The sequence below is a fragment of the Halichoerus grypus genome, chromosome 3, assembly GCF_964656455.1.
Source record: "Halichoerus grypus chromosome 3, mHalGry1.hap1.1, whole genome shotgun sequence".
In the NCBI taxonomy this organism is placed as follows: Eukaryota; Metazoa; Chordata; class Mammalia; order Carnivora; family Phocidae; genus Halichoerus; species Halichoerus grypus.
Window position 1 is genome coordinate 58,020,893 of NC_135714.1, and position 22,440 is coordinate 58,043,332.

Genomic DNA, 22,440 nt, shown 5'->3' on the forward strand with positions numbered 1-22,440 from the left:
TTCTCAATTCTATTATGTTAATTTATGTCTATCTTTATGCCATTACCACATTATCTTGATTACTATAGTTTTGCAGTAAGTTTTGAATGATATCTAACTTCCAAATTTATGTAAGTGTTGACATTTACACATAATTTGATTATCTTTTGGTTATACTTAAGAAGTTGTTGGTACTAGTATATGCTTGTGATTTGGGGTTTTATGGTTAGAGTCAATAAATCATAATTGTTATGGGCATAGGTATTTAGAATCAGAGAAACCTGGATTTGAACTGATTGTACTATATCCTAGATGTGTGAACTTGCATAATCCTCGCTCAGTTTCAATTTCCCATTTTAAAATGAGAACAGTAATACTTACATTCATGGACTTCTGTGAGGATTAAATGAATTAATATATGGAAAGTGCTCAGTGAAGATAGTTTTCATTTTCTTGGACAGATGTTAATTTGCATTTACATGTTCATCATGTGTATACAGTAACAATATATTGGCTTATATTTTGATTAAGAAATAGCAATAAACTCCCAGGTTTTGGGAGCTCATTTTTTCAATAAATATGAGAAAAAATGAAGCTAGACTAGGAGAAAAATAAAGTAAAACAGTCTGTGGAGAAGTGTGGGGAGGAGGAGGCAAATAGAATCCATGCATGGTTCTTCTCCAGGAATTTAAGGAAACTCTTTTTCCAATAATTCTTTTAAAATAGTTTAAATAGTTGGTCTGCCTGCAAAGGCTTGCAGCCTCTTTTGCAGACATCAAGGAATGTACTTTCAAACAATCTCTTGGAATCCCTTCTCAGAACTTATTATTGAGTATGGGCCTTTATGAGAGAGAGCAGGGCAGCTTTTTATTCAACCTACTTCAGTTCCTACATTATAATTCCAATTGTATTTTTAAACATAAGTTTTTAAAAACCCATAAATATGTTAAAAACAATAATAGCAGGCATTTAAAGCACATAGGCTAAGCATTTTCTAGCATGTAGCAACTAATCTACTAAACTCAAGCATTAGCATTATCACTGTATTGAAAAGGTCCTGGGCTCCCCCTCTGATATATTTGTGAGAACAGTTGTTAACATTTTTCTATTCCAAGTTAACTCCTGGGAGGAAACTTCAATGGCCTCATCCACAAGGAGCTCAAGTGAAAAGAAAAAGAAAGCATGCTGGGGATTGTGAATGGTCAATGATGCAACACAAGGTGGCACTCTTGTCCCATTGAGTTCTGTAGAGCAGTACATTAGACAAAGGACACACAACTTCAAAAGATAGGGTTGGTCTGAATGCCTTTGGGAGTCTGCCTGATTGACTGAACAGTTAACAAGCACAAAGCCATAGGTGGGCTTGAGAAAGTAGACTGGTCCAGGAGGGCAGGGGGTCACTTAGCATGGTGACAGCCTAAGTAAAATGAGACCTAGTGTCTGGACAGTGCTTTATAGTATACTTATTAGTTACCTTTATAATGCATTTTCATCCTTATAACAATCATCTTTTCACTGCTGCTCCATACGCATGCTTAAAACAAATATTAGATAATGACATTTCTAGGTAGAAGTAATGGTTCCTCGTGGTATTTGGGATAAAATTCCACTTTGTTTCCAATCTTTTTACACTTTCTCATTACTGACATATCTAAAGTTTCTGAAATGCATCCTGTTCTCTTGTCTCTGTGATTTTGTTGATATTATTCTACCTAAAGCTTTTTTTTGTCCTTTCATCTTCATAGATGATTCCTGCTCCTCCTTCTTAAGTCAACAAAGATATCACCTCCTCCTGGAAGCCTTCCTTGACCTCCTCAATTGGGCAGGAATGTGAGGATTGAAGTTAACATATCTAAAGTACCTAACAGAGTATGGATACCTAATAAATGGTATCTGTGGTTATGGTACAGGTCCGATAATTTAATTTTATTTATATACCAATTATTTTCCTTTATTTATTCATGAGCATTTACTACTTTCTGGGTTTGTTTTCAGGTCTGTTATGTTTTTATTGTTAGATAATGAGCAGAATGCCATATGCAAGTATTAGATGGCATTTTCTGTTTTGTTCTTCCTGATTATTTCATTCAATAAATACTTTCTCAGTTCCTATGTACAAGGTGCTGTTCTAAACACTGAGAGTATAGGATTTAAAAATGGACGGCATAATGGAGAAGCTTATTGTATAGTGATTCTTAATATTTTATTATTCTTTAAGATTAAAAGATTAAATTGCATCATAGTTGTGATGGTATACTTATAATAATAATTTTTTTCCTGGATTATAACTGATAGGTTGTTTCCCACTGTTTTCTAACTACAGTCATAGTTTCTAATAGTTCATGTTAGTACTTCCCAAATGCATTAACCTTTGCTCACAGTGATTCTCTTAACACTTTTCTGCTAATTAATGCTGCCTCAAAATATACTCTTCATATTCATTATTATATCTTTTGATTAAAAAACCTCCCAAAACCCATTAGAGGACCCTAATGTCAACCATAAAATCTGTCCCTTTTTCAAGATTTTATGCACGATTGTGTACTAAGGCCTTTGAATAGTCAGGATTCTTGCCAGCAAGAATCAGAAGGCACCTCAAATAGGCAATTGGAGAGGAGGACTGCTGTAAGGGTGTGGGCAGGGTTTAGAAAACATACTCTTCCCGGGTTAGCAAAATGGGGGGACAGTACTCCTCTAAGGCCTCAAGAAGAAACGGAAGGAGCAGATACTGGGACCCAAAAAGGCTAGCTGTAGGGAGGGGGCTGTCTTACCAGAGCTGAACTTTCCATGGGGAGATGCAGCCAGTCCGTGGTGACCAGCGGGGAGGGAGTCTGGGAAATTAATATCCTCACCTCATTCTCCTACCAATCCCAGTCTGCCCCAGGGTTTCCTATTGACAGAAGCCCCTGGCCTCTAGAGGACAAGAGACTCAGTTGAAGCAGTTCACACAGGCCAGCCTCCTGTGCCAGAGATCAGCGTGGAGAAGGGTGTAGCATGGATCTGAGGAGCAAGTGGAAGAAACTCAGCACAGGTCTTGTTCAGAAACTGGGAAATGTAGCGATTCATATTTTTGCAACTGAAAGAAATATGAATTTATCCTTATGCTTTGTTGTCTTGCCTACAAGTCTGTCCCCCTTTCATGAAAGAAAAGCCTCTCCTCCCTACTTTTTCCATCTGTAATTCATTCCATCAACATCCATCAAATCCTTCTTTGAGCAGGTTTTGGGGGCACAGAAATAAACACAGTGTTCAATCTCAAGGGTCACCATTAGGTAGGGGGTAAGAGAAATAAACCAACCTTTACCTTATAGAGCACTTAAGCAATAATGAATTAGGGGAAGCACAGGGGCAATATGAGCTCACAGACACGGTGACCCCCCAGATTAGAGGTTATCTGGGAAGGCTTCCTGGAGGAGGTGATTTGGGCAAATGCCTTGGTCAGGTTTAATTATTTAGTTTCTCTTTTTTCCCCATGTTAATTTAACTCTTATTTAACCCTTCAAAGATCTATAGTCAGTTATTTGGTTATGAGGTTTTCTTCCTTGTTTCTTTTCCAATTTTACCCTCTTAATTCTTAGTTATGCTTTATCAGTTGCTTGAAATGGAGATCAGCAATTTGTACAATACAAATCTCTGGCACTATTTTTATCATCTTGCACTTGGAATGACCATTGTGATCTTATTTTATTTGACCAATTTTATTGGGGAAAATTTTAGTGTTTTTAGAATTGCTTAATTAGGAGCTGGGCTAAAGAAATTCTACGTAGGTGGAACCTACTTATGCAAGTAATCAGGGAACTAGGGTAAAAGGGAGTGCCCGATCTTCATTGGACATGTTTGTGCATGTAGTTAAATTTTAATCCTGTCATGAACCACTCACTGGAATAAATTTTGGGGCACATTTCTGAATCTGTCTTTGGATAAAATACAAAGTATGGATTACCATGTGAAATGGCATGAACATTTTTATGGTTCTTGAGACATATTGCCACATTGCCTTCAGAAACGTTGTACATTATTGTACACAAATGTCACATGCTTTCACTATTACTGTGAGTAATATATTTTTGATACTTTCTAATTTTTGTTTCCTCCTTCCTGTTAGGTCAGTTTCTCTATAGCCGTTTTACCCTGACCACAGAAGTTGATTCCAGTTTCCACCTTTTTTTTTTTCATTTTTAAAAAAATTTAAATTCAATTAATTAACATACAATGTATTATTGGTTTCAGAGGTACAGGCCTGTGATTCATCAGTCTTATATAACCCTCAGTGCTCATTACATCACATGCTCTCCTTAATGCCCATCACCCAGTTACCCCATCCCTCCACCCTCCTCCCCTCCAGCAACCCTCAGTTTGTTTCCTATGCTTAAGAGTCTCTTATGGTTTGTCTCCCTCTCTGGTTTCATCTTGTGTTATGTCTATGCCCATACCACCCTGAACGCGCCCGATCTTATCTTCCAATCTCGGAAGCTAAGTAGGGTCGGCCTGGTTAGTACTTGGATGGGAGTCCACCTTCTTTATATATTTCCAGAACCACCGTATTGTGCCGCTGCAGAAGCAGGAACAGCTGCAGTGGTGCCCTCTCCTTAGACGTGTAGGTCCCAGCCTCCTCCCAGATTCACTATACTATTCTTCTACTTTGTATATGTTTTTTTTTTAAAGATTTTATTTATTTATTTGACAGAGAGAGACATAGTGAGAGCAGGAACACAAGCAGGGGGAGTGGGAGAGGGAGAAGCAGGCTTCCTGCGGAGCAGGGAGCCCGATATGGGACTCGATCCCAGGACCCTGGGATCATGACCTGAGCCGAAGGCAGACACTTAACGACTGAGCCACCCAGGCGCCCTACTTTGTATATGTTTGAAGTTTCCCATCACATGTTCTGATGATCTCACATTTTCCTTTTATTTTTAGTCCATTTTCCATTAGGTGTTGGGAGTTTTGTTGATTTGTAAGAGTTAACTCACCTGGTGCATCATGCCTGGAGGCAGAAGCCCCCGTTATTATCATCATTTCATTTCTGTTCAATTTGTGTGTGTATTTTCCTCTTTTTTCTTGATTGGTTGTGTCAGAGGTTGGAAAATTTTATTTGTATTTTTAAAGAACCATTTTTTGTGTTTACTGAATTTCTCTGTTTCATTTTGTTTCCTATTCCACCGGCTTCTTCTTCTATCCATGTTGTCTCTTTCTTTTATATATTAGTCCTTTTCCTGCCTTTTAAACTCCTTCTGCAGCCCTTTTTGACAGACAGGAATTTGCTTGCAAAGGAGAAATGAAATTTTCAGAGTCATGGTCCCAGCTTTACAAAATAGAGAAGAGAAGAATGGGTTTGGATCTTAGAGCAATCCCTTAAAAACCAGCTAATATGATCCAAATAATGTATTTTTGGAATTTAACTTTTATTTTCCAGGGGAGAAAGGCACAAAATTTTTCCCCCTCCTCCTCCCCTTATCCTCTCCCCGTCTTCTGTCCCCACCTCCCCCCTTGTCCTCCCCCTCCTTCTTTTGTTCTAGCTCTAGACACAAGTAAAATAATAGTTATATATAGAAGAATTGGAAAGGTTATGCTATCCAAGTCTTTCCCAGTATACATGGCATTCTTGATACACTGCATTTGCTGCAAGATTTAATGAACTGCTCCTGCGCTAACAGCATGGTGAGTGCTAAGAGCCAGGAGCTTAAGTCAGATCTGGGTTTGAATCCTGACTTACTTACTAACTAGGTCTATGGCCTTGGGTAAGTTACCTATCTTCTCCAAGCCTCAATGTCCTTATTTGCTGTGAGGGCTTAAATGAAATAATATCTGTAAAAAGTCAGTGCTTGGAACATGATGAGTGCTCAGTAAATGCTGTTTTTTTTTTATTATAATTATACATTCCCAACCACTATGGAATATTTTTCCTCTCATATAAAACACTGTAGAAATGCCTATCATCTATTAATGCCCTGAAGTCTAAAGGTAGAGGAACTTAATGTTTAAAAGCTATCATGGCCATGGAGTGAACATTATGTGAAAAAACAAATATTTGGATAAACACCAAGAAAGTCAAAGGTGGTTGAAATATTAGCTGGCTGACAACATAATTCGAGTTGCTTAATGGTGCACAAAGGCAATGCAAAACATTCTTTTTAGAGGTGTGATATTTTTTACCTTTAAGTTCTTTCTTAAGTACCTAACAATTAGGGAAATAAGATATTTTTATATTGTAAGTGTATAGGTTTTGCTCACCTTGAGAGTTTTTTGATTCCTAGAAGCCCAAGAGAAAGATTTTTTAATAGTGATTTTTCTTAAAATCTTAAAGATTTTTCTTTTATGTGAATTACATTACTTGTAAATTTCTTGCCTTATAATTTATGTACCACTTAAAATGTATTAGACATTTATTTTTTTTATTTTTAAATTTATTTATTTTTTTATTCATGTGACAGAGAGAGAGAGATAGAGAGAGAGAGAGGGAATATGAGCAGGGGAGAGAGGCAGAGGCAGAGGGAGAAGCAGACTCCTCGCTGAGTCAGGAGCCTGATATGGGGCTCGATCCCAGGACCCTGAGATCAGGCCCTGAGCTAAAGGCAGATGCCTAACCATCTGAGCCACCCAGGCGCCCCTGTATTAGACATTTAAATAATTGTCTTCAAGAAGCAGCAGCAATTCTCCTGGGCCCTTAGCCCCTATTGAACTGGGTAGCTTTCTTTGTACAAGCCTATATACTAAGCAGCAAAGACGTGTGTAATTAGTTCAGTTTCTTTCCACAAAGGTGATCTGAGCACTTAGAACAGGCCAAAGAGCCTTGCAGACAGGACTGGCATTCATGGGCACGGACTGATGGACAAAGACAGCAGAGTTCACCAGTCTAAACCACCATCAGGTGGTATCAGTTTAGTAAAGGGGAGACATTCTGAGCAAACACAATTTATGAATAATTAATATACACATTTTTTGTTAATTAAAGCTAATGTTTCTGAAAGATTCCATGCTTTTCTTTTGAGCACTCTGTGGTAGTTTCCAACTTATTTTTCTCCTTCTTATCCCTTCATCACTAACCATGCTGTTTTTCTCTCAAAACTCTGATTTACATTAAGCTTGTAGAACTCAATTAGGCCTCTTGAGGATGGCTGCTAATCAGACACTTTCCATCATTACCTTTTCAGTCGCCTTTGGATTGTGATTCACAACCAATAATGTTAAAATAACGATAATGTTCTCTAACTTTGTCTGCCTGCTAGCACTCTGATGTGAGAGAGGCCGATAAGCTTTAGGCTTTACAGATGGGGACTGAGGCCCAGATGGGTTAGAAAACTCATCAAATTGCAGAGCATTTGGAGCAGGTCAGAGATCGGAACTCAGGTTCCCTAACTCCCCGTTCAGTCTCCTTTGTATACTCAACAGAATTTTCTCACCATGTGAATAGTAGTACAGAGCCTTTTCACATACCCTCGAGGGCAAATAAGAGATTTAAGTATTTTAAAGTGTTTGGTCTCCCTGTCAAAATATATTTGCATCATTTATCTTTTGAAATTTTTCATGAAGTGTGTTTAATAGAAACAAGATTGCCTTAATTTTGTTGTAAAAAGCCACCTGGAGCTCTTGGTATACATTGCATAACTGGGTAAACATTGGAAATAATTTGTAATTTGGTGAGACATCAGATGAAGTGAAAAACAAAGGGATTAGGGAATTACATCAAGAAAGTCCTTAGAAACTATATTTTTTCTATTTAAAAAATAATATTTCTCTATAGAAGTGCTATAGCTACATTGTAGAATCTATGAAAAATTCAATGGGAGGAAAAATTCTGCCTCAATTCAAGAAATGTTATCACATCACTCTTTTGTCTTCTAGTTTACACACACTTTTCCTCTATATATCTATTTTTTAAAAAATACAATTATACTCACAGGACACAGAAAATTTCCATTCTGAATTTCCTTTACTTAGTATCATAACATAATGAGCATTATACTTTCTTTTTTTTTTTTAAAAGATTTTATTTATTTATTTGAGAGAGAGAGAAAGTGAGAGAGAGCACGAGTGGGGTGAGGGGCAGAGAGAGAAGCAGACTCCCCACTGAGCAGGGAGCCCAATGTGGGGCTCGATCACAGGGCTCTGGGATCATGACCTGAGCTGAAGGCAGAGGCTTCACCAACTGAGCCACCCAGGCGCCCCGAGCATTATACTTTCAAATGAAAAAATTCAAAAGGGAAAATTATATTTTCAGATAATTTTTGTTTAACTGTGAGTCAATTACAAATTGGTCACTGAAAGGATGATAAAGCTTTAAATATGAAAGACTTTTAAGTGACACTTGTTAGGTCCAAGTGAGAAAATTATTACAAAATAGCGTTTACTAGTAAAAATGAAATAAAAATATTTTTTATGTAAAGCACTTAACAATGAAAACCATGGGTCTTTTGGTGATTCTCCAATTTGCCAGCAAAGTTTTTTCTCTTGCATTTCCATGCTCAAAATTTTCATCCTAGATAGCCCAAGGAACCTAACTGTTATTTTTTGGGACTTTTAATAGAATTTGGACTTATGGAAGGAATGTAAAGGAAAAGAAAATTAATATGATATCTGGAATTTGTTTCAAATAGCCCAGAAGAAAAAGATGAGTTATGGATGAAACATCAGCACAAAATGTTGATAATTTCTGAACCTGGGTGGTGCATACTTTTAATACCGCTACACTGGTATACATATATGGCAATTATTCCAAGTCATGTGAAATGGTTTACCAAACAAGTAAACTAGTCTCTAACTTAGCTTCTAGGCCTAGATAACAACTATATTTCAAGCCAATCTTGGGACTGGGTTTGTCTATGTAATTACACCCTGGCCAACGGGATATAAGTAAAATATGACCTATGCCTTTTCTGCGTATGCCTTTAAAATGAAAGGAGCTACTTCCCTTTAGCTCTTTCCCATCTTCCCACAGCTGGAGAATGGAAAGATTGGAATGACTACTTTGAGTTCATGTCAAGGATGGCTACCCTATCACTCCCAGACTGCTTATATCTTACAGATTTATCTGTAAGCTTACTTACAGATAAATAAAGTTAATATGTTATTTAAGCCACTGTATTTTGAGGCCCTTTTGTTACAGAAGATTAGTATTCTAAATAATATTATACATATCTATCTTAAAAAAAAGAAAAACAAACAGAAGCGCACTCTTACACTATTCTATATCTTTAGTTTTTAAATTATTAATACACTTTAAAAATCTTCTTTTCATATTTCTTTTCTATTATTATTCTATCCAGTGTCTCCAGAAAATTCTATACATCCCATTTATTCATCTGATAAATGTTTGTTGGGAGCCTATTATGTGTTGCATCCTTAAGTACCTGCTGTGACTGCTTATGAGGACTGTCCAGGTATTCATGTTCCCAGAAACAATCTTCATTCAATGAGGGATAAAGATGATGACAATTCTGAAGTGTTTTACATTCAGTCTCTCAAGGAGTCTCCAGTGAGACTGAGCCTGATGTCCCCACAGTAGCAACCTACCCATCCATATCCTTCATTAGCTTTCCTCTCTTTCTGGTCTTACTTTCCATTTTTCTCACTCTGCCTTCAGAGATCACCTTCCAAATAAACACTTTGCATCCAGTCCTTGTCCCTGAGTCTGTTTGGGGTAAATCAAAGTCAGACAGTGGTCCAGGAGAATTTATTTCTCAGGAGGAGACTTTTGAATAGAAGCCTCATTATTGTGAGCAAGCCTTCTGAGTATCTGAAGGAAGAGGAGTGAGCAGACCTAAAAGGCCAGTGGTGGGAACATGCTTGGAAATTTTGAAGAATAGCAAGGAGACTGTCTGGCTGGAGTGGGGCATGTGAGGGGAGAGTGATAGGAGATGCCTTTGGAGGGTTAGGCTGGTGCTAATCTTTGATAAGGATTTTGGATTTTATTGTAAGTGTAATGGGAAGTCTTTGGATAGTGTGAGCTGGGTCATGATGTAATATGATTTAAGTTTCAAGAAGATTATTCTGGATATTCTTGTTATATGTAACATTGAACACACACACTTATCTGTACTCCCCATCAAAATAGTAAAAAAAAAAAATAACAAAAATATAAACTTACAAGGCCAAAGAGAACTGGAAAGTAAGTGACAGCACTGAAGAAATATGTAACGATATTCTGAGATCTGGAAAGTGGACAGAAAAGATGTAACATTTAACTGGAGAAAGCAGAAACCTAAGAGACATGGGGAGAAAAGCTGTTATAGGTTGAATTGTGTCCTCCAAAGGAAGACATACTGAAGTCCAAACTTCTATCACCTCAGACTGTGATCTTATTTGGAAATAGTGTCTTTGCAGAATTAACCAAATTAAGATGAATGAGGTCATTAGTATAGGCCTTAATCCAACATGACTGTTGTCCTTATAAAAAAGGGAGATTTGGACACAGAGGCAGGCACACACAAAGGGAAGGAGTTGGGAGAACATACAGGGACAGTGTCATGTGAAGACATGGAATGATACATCTGCAAGCCAAAGAATGCCTGAGGCTACCAGAAACTAGGAGAGAACTGATCTTTCCCTACTGTCTTTGTAGAGAAACTGGCCCTACTAATACATTGATTTTAGACTTCTGGCTTTATTCTTGAGACAATACATTTCAGTTGTTTTAAGCCACCTAGTTTTTAGTACTTTTTATGACAGCCCTAGAAAACTAATGTAAAGGTCAATGAAAATCAAGTTGATATATGCCACAGAATTTAGGCTATCATTATAAATGGGAGACTACAATGATAGTCTCAGTGGAGTCATGTGGCTATCAGCCTGACTGAAGCATAGAAGAGAGAAGTGGGGAGCAGGGCTGAGGAAGTAGAAGTGGAATAGTAAGTAAAAACAACTTTTTTTTGGTGAATTTTTCTATAAAGGGGAGGAGATAAATGAGGCTGTAGCTGGAAGAAGTCTTGGGCCAAGTGAGTACTTTCAAAGATGGTGGTGACATTTATATTCTGATGGGAATAATCCAAAAGAAAAAGCAAAAACTGATGATGCAGGAGAAAGGAGTTAATAAAGAAGAAAACTATTGAATAGACCAGATGACATGGGATCCAACATGCAAGCTGAAGAATAGGCTTTAGACTGGAGCCAGAATAGTTCAGTCACTGAACAGGAGAAAGTAAAGGTTAAGGATAGGGGCATGTGGGCTCATAGTTCCTGAGTTGAAAAGATGAGGTAGTTCTGTTCTGATTGTGTCTATATCCTGAGAGAAGTAAGAATCGCAGTCATAGCTTAGAAGTATGTCAACCATGACCCTCATCTTATCAAAACCAATGGCCAAATTTCAGACCTCATTTTCCTCAAACTTTCAAGAGGGTATGGCATGGTGGATCACTTCTTTATCCTTAATCTTTTATAGGATATCACACTCTCCTAATTTTCATCCTACTTCACTGGCCACTTCTCTTTTATTTGGACTCCTCCCTTATATCTGGGCTTGAACTAGTAGTATAAATCCAGAGCTCAGTCCTTGGTCTTCTTCTATTCTGTCCCCTGTCAGCACAGAGCAAAGAGGCAAAAATAACTGCCTCCCAATTTTTGCCTCAAAGAGGTCTGCATACTTCTTTAGCCACTGCATGAGAGTCTGACTTCCAATCAGCCTGTATCTAGTTGCCGGCTGAGATCCTCCTGGGATCCTGAAAGAGCATGTGGGCACTATTCCTGCCTTCTCCATCGGCTCACTCCAACAATTAAACCCAGTCACCAGCTTCTTCCTGGAAGGAGTCTGTCCACACATCTACTGTCCCAACTCTATGGCTACCATCAGAGGAAAGGGCTCCAAAATCATTTAGCTCTGATAGCCAATGGGGCTTCACACTTGTAAGTCCCACAGGACCATAGCAATCAAATAAGCAGTTTTTCAGTGGCATGCAAGCATTTTCTGTGGGAGTGTGTTCATGAATGGGAAAAATTGGTATTGTTAAAATCTCCATATTTCCTAAAGTAATGTACAGATTCAGTGCAATGCTTATCCAAATTTCAATGGTACTTTTCGCAGAAATAGAAAAAACAATCCTAAAATTTGTATGGAACCACAAAAGACCCTGGATAACTAAAGCAATCTGGAACAAGAAGAATAAATCTGGAGGCCTCATACTTCCTGATTTTAAACTATATTACAAGCTGTAATATATGACATTGGCAGAAAAACAGACACACAGATCAATGGAATGGAATAGACAGCCCAGAAATAAACCCACACGTATATGATCAATTAATTTACAATGAAGGAGCTAAGGATATACAATGGGGAAAGGACAGTTTCTTTAATAAATGATGCTGGGAAAATTGGATAACCACATACAGGAAACAGGTTAGACCCCTGTCTTACACAATACACAAAAATTAACTCAGAATGGATTGAAGATGTGAATATAAGACCTGAAACTATAGAATTCTTAGAAGAAAACACAGGGGGTAAGTCTCATGATATTGGTTTTGGCAATGATTTTTTGGATTTGACAACAAAAGCAAAGGGCGAAGGACCTGGATATACATTTTTCCAAGAAAACATACAAATGACCAACAGGTGTGTGAAAAGGTGCTCAAAATCACTAAGCCTGAGGAAAAAGCAAATAAAAACCACAGTGGGATATCACTTCACATGTGTTAGGATAGCTATTATTTAAAAAGATGAGATAAATACTGGCAAGGATGTAGCAAAAAAGGGAACCCTTGTACACTGTTGGTGGAAATGTAAACTGGTTCAGCCACTAAAGTGTGGATGTTGCTCAAGAAATTAAAGATAGAAATACTGTATGATCCAGCAATCCCACTTCTGGGTATATATCCAAAGGAAATGAAATCTTTATCTTGTATCAACAATAGCCAAACTATGGAAAAAGCCCAAATATCCATCGACTGACAAATAGATAAAGAAGATGTGGTATATATACACAATGGAATATTACTCAGCCATTGAAAAGAATGAAATCTTGCCATTTGCAATGAGATGAATGGAGATAGAGGATATTATGCCCAGCAAAATAAATCAGTCAGAGAAAGTCAAATACCATATGATCTGACTTGTATGTGGAATTTAAGAAACAAAACAGATGAACATATGAGAAGTTAAAAAAAAAGAGAGGGAAGCAAATCATAAGAGACTCTTAACAATAGAGAACAAACTGAGGGTTGCTGGAGGGGAGGTGGGTGGGGGGGTTGGGCTAAATGGTGATTGGTGTTAAGGAGAGCACCTGTGTTAAGCACTGGGTGTTATATGTAAGTGATGAATCACTGAATTCTACTCCTGAAACCAATATTACACTATATGTTAACTAACTAGAATTTAAATAAAAATTTGAAACAACAACAACAACAAAATGACACATTAAATAAAAAGAAGTCATTATCTTGAAGAGATATCTATATTTCAATATTCATTACATCTTTATTTGCAACAGCCAAAACATAGATAAGTATCCACAGATGGATGAATGGATAAAGAAAATGTGATATATATATAAGTATAAATATATAAAAATATAATGATAATAAAATATACGTATAATATACTATTATTCAGCCTTAAAAAAGAAGAAATTACTACCATTTGTAGTAAAATGGATAAATCTGGAGAGCATTATGTTAAGTGAGATAAGCCAAACAGAGAAAGACAAATACTGCCTGGTATCACTTACAAGTGGAATCTCAAAAAAAAACAAAAAACAAAACCAACCAAAAACCCCAAAAAACTGAATTCATAGAAACAATGAGAATAGAATAGTGATTGCAAGTGGCAGGTAGGGGTGTGTGTGGGGAAAATGAGGACAGGCTGGAAAAAGAGTACAAACTTTCAGTTATAAGATGAATAAATTTGGAGGATCTACTATATAGCATGATGATTATAATACTGATGGCAGTTGATAACACTATATTGTATAATTTAAATTTGCTAAGAGAATAAATCTTAGGCATTCTCACCAATAAAAGAAAAAAGGTAACTATATGAGGTGATGGATGTATTAACTTTTTGCGGGAATCTTTCATAATGTACACATATATCAAATCATCACATTATACATTTTAAATATATTACCATTTTGCTAATTATACCTTGATAAACCTGGAGAAAAAGAAAAATAGTTGCAAATGGCAATAGTTAAAAATAAAACAAAAAGGGCGTACCTGGGTGGCTCAGTCAGTTAAGCCACTTGTTTTCGGCTCTGATCACAGCTGTTTAAGATTCGCTCTCTCCCTCTCCCTCTGCCCACCCATCTCTCTCTTTTTCTCTAAAAGAAAATAAGACAAAAGGAAAAATAAAAGTTTTCAATTTCAAAGTAAATATCATTAATAAGAAGAGCAATAATTTTATTTCATAGCTATTTCACCAACAATATTTAGTAATCATTTACATTATTTATCATAAATGTCATACAAGAACCAACCAAATTTACAGTGAGTGATACAACTATGATACTCTCAAAATGCTACCTGCTAGATGTTCACTGGTCTTTGCACATGTGATTATTACGATTTGAGAGAAGTAGGTAATAGGCCGATATACATAAAGGATGATTGACATTTACTTGGCACGTGCATTTCTAAGTATTAATTTGTATCTTCTTTCCTCCCAAATTTGTCAACCAGGGCTCACAAAATTTTTTCACTCATAACCTAAGGCTATTTTCCTTTCTGCCAGTGCACTATTATTGGGGGGAGGGGAGTGAGGTGCAGAATATAGAAAAATTTGGGTAACTGAAGAGTAAACTTCTTTATCTTTAAGAGAAGAAATACAGCTAGAGAAGAGGGAAGAGAAGGAATGATATACACTGCCCACTCCCATCAACCAGCCAAAGCAGTGCCCTTTATCACATGTTCCAGCATCAGGAAGCTGCACAGAACTTGGGTAGTTCTATTTTGTTCTTATTAATGTCACATGGTCTGTTCTCCACATTTTCCAGTTTGGAATGACATCCTCTGTACCTTAAGGTTCTGTTCAGCCACCAATCAGATAATCTTCTGCCTGAAAGTGGCCCAGGACACTTGCAAATACACAGTCTCAAAAAAGGTGAAGACTTTAGCCAGCTTTGGGAGTGATGCTGGCTTGAAGCCATATCTTCTTCTTGATCCAGGAGGGACTAGATAGAATCAGTTTGAAATTGCTTACTCAGCTGGGAGAGCAGAAGAGCAAAACAAATCCTTTACATAGAATTTTATATACTAGGATATGTTCAGTTCCGAATTTTAGAAAAATACTATTACAGAGTTTCAACCTTCCTAAGCATTGATGTTTTCAAGAAGTTCAAATAGATGCAAAGAGAAGATTTTTCCTTGATTTGTATAAAAATGAGCTGCCTTACCATAAAAGTTAATTTTTCATTGTCTCCCAAGTCTCTAATTTGGATATAAAACATGTTTACATATATATGTTTATATCTGAAATTCTATATGTGTAAAACTATATATATCTTAAAAGAAGTAAGCCAAATCAAGTATTTGCAAAACATCTGAAACACCCCAGGGTTCCATAGAACAGAACTTGAAAATTACTGTTCTGGGTACTGGGTAAACTGCGATGAATAAGAGGTGGTAAGTACCTGAGAAAACCATACAGTCCTAGAGGGCTGCTCAATAAAGTGCCCATCCATATAGCCTGAAGGCTAGTTTCCAACTAGAGTGAAAGGGTACATTTTCTGTTTTGTTTTTCCTCACTCTCTGAAACACCATTTTTATCATCCTTCAGTGCCTATAAAATTTAAAAAAAAAATCATGTGCCATGATTGCGATTTAATTGTTGAATTTAATTTCTGAAAGCTGTTCCTGAAGTTTCTCCTACTTCCCAGTCCCTATAACCAGGGTAACAAAAGGACAATGTGTGGGACCAAACCCACCGGCAGTTTTTGTCAAAAGTAGGAGACCAGAATTTTTTTCTGTCAACCATATGAGAAGGTATCCGAAATATGTGATTTCAGACGTCATCCATACTTTCCTAGGACTAACGTGATGGTGGGAGAAAATTTGCCAGTTCTTAAGATTTGTAAGACTACTTTATGACAAATATTTACTTAATTTTAGTTTCAATCTTTTTTTTGTCTTAAATATTTGCTCAATTTCAGTTTCAGGTATTTTCAAATGGACATTACATTAATATAATTCAAGTTTTTAGAAAGTCATAAATGAGTATTCAATGAAAAGTATCCATTCCATAGCTGTTCCATAGTCATCTAGCTCCTCCCCAAGGAGTCAGTGTTACCATTTTGTTGCATATCCTTCCACAGATTGCTTTATCATGAACTAGTCAGTATTTCTAAGTCTGTCCCTCCCAACATGCCCCCCCTTTTAACCTAAGTGGTAGAATGTTATACACTGCTCTTATTTTATATATATCTCTCCCCCTTTTTAATATCTGTCCTTATTTCATCATACATATTTTTTTTCTGAATGATACACCTTAGATATTATTTCATACATTTTTACAGGGATTTTCTTTCTTTGTACAAGGCATGATATTCCATTGAATTGAATAACTATTACCTTTAGATATGGGCAATCATTTTATTTTTTTTAATTTTACTTTTTTAAATTTTATTATGTTATGTTAGTCACCATACAATACATCATTAGTTTTTGATGTGGTGATCCACGATCCATTGTTTTCGTATAACACCCAGTGCTCCATGCAGTACTTGCCCTCCTTAATACCCATCACCAGGCTAACCAATCCCTCCTCCCCCTTCCCCTCTAAAACCCTGTTTGTTTCTCAGAGTCCATAGTCTCTCATGGTTCATCTCTGCCTCCAATTCCGCCCCCCCTCATTTTCCCTTCCTTCTCCTAGTGTCCTCCATGCTATTCCTTATGTTCCACAAATAAGTGAAACCATATGATAATTGACTTTCTCTGCTTGACTTATTTCACTTAGCATAATCTCCTCCAGTCCCATCCATGTTGATGTAAAAGTTGGGTATTCATCCTTTCTGATGGCTGAGTAATATTCCATTGTATATATGGACCACATTCTTTATCCATTCATCTGTTGAAGGGCATCTCGGCTCTTGCCACAGTTTGGCTATTGCGGACATTGCTGCTATGAACATTGGGGTGCATATGGCCCTTCTTTTCACTACATCTGTGTCTTTGGGGTAAATACCCAGTACTGCAATTGCTGGGTCATAGGGTAGCTCTATTTTTAAATTTTTGAGGAACCTCCTCACTGATTTCCAGAGTGGCTGTACCAACTTGCATTCCCACCAACAGTGTGAGAGGGTTCCCCTTTCTCCACAACCTCTCCAACATTTGTTGTTTCTTTCCCTATCCATTTTTGCCATTCTAACTGGTGTAAGGTGGTATCTCAATGTGGTTTTGATTTGGATTTCCCTGATGGCTAATGATGAACATTTTTTCGTGTGTCTGTTAGCCATTTGTATGTCTTCTTCAGAGAAGTGTCTTTTCATCTCTTCTGCCCACTTTTTGACTTGATTATTTCTTTTTTGGGTGTTGAGTTTGAGAAGTTCTTTATAGATGTTGGATACCAGCCCTTTATCTGTAGTGTCATTTGCAAATATCTTCTCCCATTCTGTGGGTTGCCTCTTTGTTTTGTTGACTGTTTCCTTTGCTGTGCAGAAGCTTTTTATCTTGATGAAGTCCCAAAAGTTCATTTTTGCTTTTGTTTCACTAGCTTTTGGAGATGTATCTTGAAAGAAGTTGCTGTGGACGATGTCAAAGAGGTTACTGCCTATGTTCTCCTCTAGGATTTTGATGGATTCCTGTCTCACACTGAGGTCTTTCATCCACTTTGAGTTTATCTTTGTGAATGGAGTTAGAGAATGGTCGAGTTTCATTCTTCTGCAGGTGGCTGTCCAATTTTCCCAGCACCATTTATTGAAGAGACTGTCTTTTTTCCATTGCATGTTTTTTCCTGCTTTGTCAAAGATTATTTGACCATAGAGTTGAGAGTCCATCTGGGTTCTCTATTCTGTTCCACTGGTCTGTATGTCTGTTTTTGTGCCAGTACCATGCTGTCTTGGTGATCACAGCTTTGTAATATAGCTTGAAATCGGGCAACGTGATGCCCCCAGCTTTGTTTTTCTTTTTCAAACTTTCCTTGGAGATTCGGGGTCTTTTCTGATTCCATACAAATTTTAGGATTGTTTGTTCCAGCACTTTGAAAAATGTCATTGGAATTTTGATCGGGATGGCGTTGAAGGTATAGATTGCTCTGGGTAGCATAGACATTTTAACAATGTTTATTCTTCCGATCCATGAGCATGGAATGTTTTTCCATCTTTTTGTGTCTTCTTCAATTTCTTTCATGAGTGTTTTGTAGTTCCTAGAATATAGATCATTTACCTCTTTGGTTAGGTTTATTCTGAGGTATCTTATGGTTTTTGGTGCTATTGTAAATGAATTGTTTCTCTAATTTCTCTTTCTACAGTTGCGTTGTTAGTGTATAAGAAAGCAACTGATTTCTGTGCATTGATTTTGTATCCTGCCACATTACTGAATTGCTGGATGAGTTCTAGTAATTTGGAGGTGGAGTCTTTTGGGTTTTCCACATAAAGTATCATGTCGTCTGCAAAAAGAGAGAGTTTGACTTCTTCTTTGCCAATTTGAATACCTTTTATTTCTTTTTGTTGTCTGATTGCTGTTGCTAGGACTTCTAGTACTATGTTGAACAATAGTGGCGAGAGTGGGCATCCTTGACGTGTTCCTGATCTTAACAGAAAGGCTCTCAGCTTTTCCCCATTGAAGATGATATTCGCTGTGGGTTTTTCATAGATGGATTTTATGAACTTGAGGAATTTTCCCTCTATCCCTATACTCTGAAGAATTTTAATCAGGAAAGGATGTTGTATTTTGTCAAATGCTTTTTCTGCATCAATTGAGAGGACCATATGATTCTTCTCCCTCCTCTTATAAATGTGTTCTATCACATTGATTGATTTGCGAATGTTGAACCACCCTTGCATCCCGGGGATAAATCCCACTTGGTCGTGGTGGATGATCCTTTTAATGTATTGTTGGATCCTATTAGCTAGGATTTTGTTGAGAATTTTGGAATCCATATTCATCAGGGATATCCATCTGAAATTCTCCTTTTTGATGGGGTCTTTGCCTGGTTTGGGGATTAAGGTAATGCTGGCCTCATAGAATGAGTTTGGAAGTTTTCCTTCTGTTTCTATTTTTTGAAACAACTTCAGTAGAATAGGTATTATTTCTTCTTTGAATGTTTGGTAGAATTCCCCAGGGAATCCATCAGGCCCTGGACTCTTGTTTTTTGGGAGGTTTTTGATCACTGCTTCAATCTCGTTACTGGTTATTGGCCTATTCAGGTTGTCAATTTCTTCCTGTTTCAGTCTTGGCAGCTTATAGGTTTCCAGGAAGGCCTCCATTTCATCCAGATTGCTCAGTTTATTGGCATATAGTTGTTGATAATAATTTCTAATAATTGTTTCTATTTCCTTGGTGTTAGTCGTGATCTCTCCCCTTTCATTCATAATTTTATTAATTTGGGTCCTTTCTCTTTTCTTTTGGATAAGTCTGGCCAGCGGTTTATTGATCTTATTAATTCTTTCGAAGAACCAACTTCTAGTTTTGTTGATCTGATCTACTGTTTTTCTGGTTTCTCATTCATTGATCTCTGCTCTAATCTTAATTATTTCTCTTCTAATGCATGGCTTAGGCATCGTTTGTTGCTTTTTCTCTAGTTCTTTAAGGTGTAGAGTTAGTTGGTGAATTCGGGATTTTTCTATTTTTTTGAGTGAGGCTTGGATGGCTATGTATTTCCCCCTTAGGACCGCCTTTGCAGTATCCCATAGGTTTTGGACCGATGTGTTTTCGTTCTCATTGATTTCCATGAATTGTTTAAGTTTGTCTTTGATTTCCTGGTTGACCCAAACATTCTTGAGCAGAGTGGTCTTTAGCTTCCAAGTGTTTGAATTTCTGCCAAATTTTTTCTTGTGATTGAGTTCCAGTTTTAAAGCATTGTGGTCTGAGAATATGCAGGGAATAATCTCAATCTTTTGGTATCGGTTGAGACCTGATTTGTGACCCAGTATGTGGTCTATTCTGGAGAAAGTTCCATGTGCACTCGAGAAGAATGAGTATTCTGTTGTTTTAGGGTGGAATGATCTGTAAATATCTATGAGTTCCATCTGGTCCAATGTATCATTCAAAGCTCTTGTTTCCTTGTTGATTTTCTGCTTAGATGATCTGTCCATTGCTGAGAGTGGAGTATTGAGGTCTCCTACAATTAACGTATTGTTATCAATATGACTTTTTATTTTGGTTAACAGTTGGCTTATGTAGATGGCTGCTCCCGTGTTGGGGGCATAGATATTTACAATTGTTAGATCTTCTTGTTGGATAGACCCTTTAAGAATGATATAGTGTCTCTAATTACAGACTTTAGTTTAAAATCTAATTTGTCTGATATAAGAATTGCTACCCCAGCTTTCTTTTGAGGTCCGCTGGCATGGAAGATGGATCTCCATCCCTTCACTTTCAGTCTGGATGTATCTTTAGGTTCAAAATGAGTCTCTTGTAGGCAGCATATGGATGGGTCCTGTCTTTTTATCCAATCTGCAACCCTGTGCTGTTTTATGGGAGCATTTAGGCCATTCACGTTGAGAGTGATTATTGAAAGATATGAATTAATTGTCATCATGTTGCCTGTGAAGACGTTGTTTTTATAGATTGTCCCTGTAAATTTCTGTTGTATATCACTCTTGGGGTCTTTCTCCTTTTATAGAACCCCCCTTAATATTTCTTGCAGGGCCAGCTTAGTGGTCACATATTCTTTCAGTTTCTGCCGGTCGTGAAAGCTCTGCATCTCTCCATCCATTCTAAATAAAAGCCTTGCCGGATAAAGTATTCTTGGCTGCATGTTCTTCTCATTTAGTACCCTAAATATGTCTTGCCAGGCCTTTCTGGCTTGCTAGGTCTCTGTGGATAGGTCTGATGTTATTCTGATGTCCCTCCCTCTGTACGTAAGGAATCTCTTCCCCCTAACTGCCCTTAAGATGGTTTCCTTGGTTCTAAGATTTGCAAGTTTTACTATTACATGCCGGGGTGTTGGCCTGTTTTCCTTGATCTTGGGAGGGGTCCCTCTGCCTCTAGGATACGAATGTTTGTTTCATTCCCCAGATTAGGGAAGTTCTCAGCTACGATTTGCTCAAATACATCTTCTAGTCCTCTCTCTCTCTCCACTCCCTCCGGGATTCCAATTATTCTGACATTGGAACGCCTCATGGTGTCACTTAGTTCTCTGATTCCATTTTCATGGATTCTGAGTTGTTTTTCCCTGGCCTCCTCTTTTCCCTTTTTATCTATTATATTGTCTTCCAGGTCACTTATTCGTTCTTCTGCCTCAGTTACCCTAGCTGTTAGATTATCTAGATTGGATTGGATCTCATTGATAGCATTTTTAAGTTCTGCCAATTCAGCTTTCATTTCTGCCCTTAGAGACTCTATGTTGCCATTAATTGATTTCTCCATTCCAGCCATTGTCTTCACAATTGCTAGCCTGAATTCCATCTCTGACATCTTGGTTATATCTGCATCCATTTGGAAATCTGCAGCATAAGTCATAGTCTCTGAGTATTTTCTATTTTGGGGGCTCCTCCTCCTAGTCATTCTGTTGATGGGTGTTTGAGGGAATGTATAGAGTCCAAATTATTGACCAGAACCCAAGCAAGATGCACCTGTTTTCTTGGGACCTTAGGGTTGCTGGCCTCTTGTTTTCCCAGCCTGTCTTCTGGGGGAGGGGCCTGCCGCGCTGTTACTTAGGCAACCCTGTTTTGGTGGAGTAGCTCTACCCCCCCCCCCCCCCCCCGTGGCAGGGGATGGGCTCAGCGGGAATCAGTCTTTGGGGCTTTTGTTCTCTGGCGCCTTTCCCTGGCGGCTTTCCCCGTCTTTTCCGCCAGTCAGAGCAGAAGACACTGTTTCCAACCCTCTGCCTCAGAGCAGAGAGACCGCAGTCTGTTCTTCAGTGAACTCTCCAGGCCACACTGTCTCCGTTTCTGTCCGTGCTGCTATAAACTGCAGCGTCCTGGGTCATGCGCCCCTCCGTAGCGCCCCCAGTCCTGCCTCCAGGTCGGGGCTCCTCTCTGCCCTTTGTGCTTCTAAAACCTCCAGCCGCCCCCAGATTGCAGGCGCGACCCCGCCGCTCAGGGTTTCCGCCCCCGGGGCTGCCCTAAAGTCCTTTCCCCGCGCTACCGTCTGCGAGTCTGCGCCCCCTCTGCAGCGCGCGAGGCTGTCGCTCACCGGTGGTGTAGGATCCCCACGGCCAGGCACCCTCCCTCTGCCAATTATCCTCCGATATCTGCCGGCGGAATCACGGCTCCCCACTTCGTACCTCAAAACCAACCGCCTGCGATATTCTGTTTGTAGAGATCCAGATCTTCTTACATCTCAGGCTGGTTTCGTGGGTGCTCAGAGTGGTCTGGTAGATATCCAGCTCAATTCCGGGGACCAGTTGAAATAGGGTCCCCTACTCCTCTGCCATCT

At 38.2% G+C, this 22,440-nt stretch overlaps 1 long non-coding RNA gene across 4 annotated transcripts in view; it reads left to right on the forward strand.

Annotated features, from left to right (window-relative positions):
• The window catches only part of LOC144381351 (uncharacterized), a 108,399-nt gene that overhangs the window by 57,399 nt on the left and 28,560 nt on the right, over positions 1-22,440 (forward strand). For 2 of the 4 annotated variants that reach the window (XR_013446372.1, XR_013446369.1), the window contains exon 5: positions 1,725-2,275. The exons of 1 other annotated variant lie outside the window; for it this stretch is intronic. This is a non-coding gene — a long non-coding RNA (uncharacterized LOC144381351). Of the gene's footprint in view, positions 1-1,724; positions 2,276-22,440 lie in introns of those variants that run through there. One more of the 4 variants, XR_013446371.1, reaches the window with a different exon arrangement.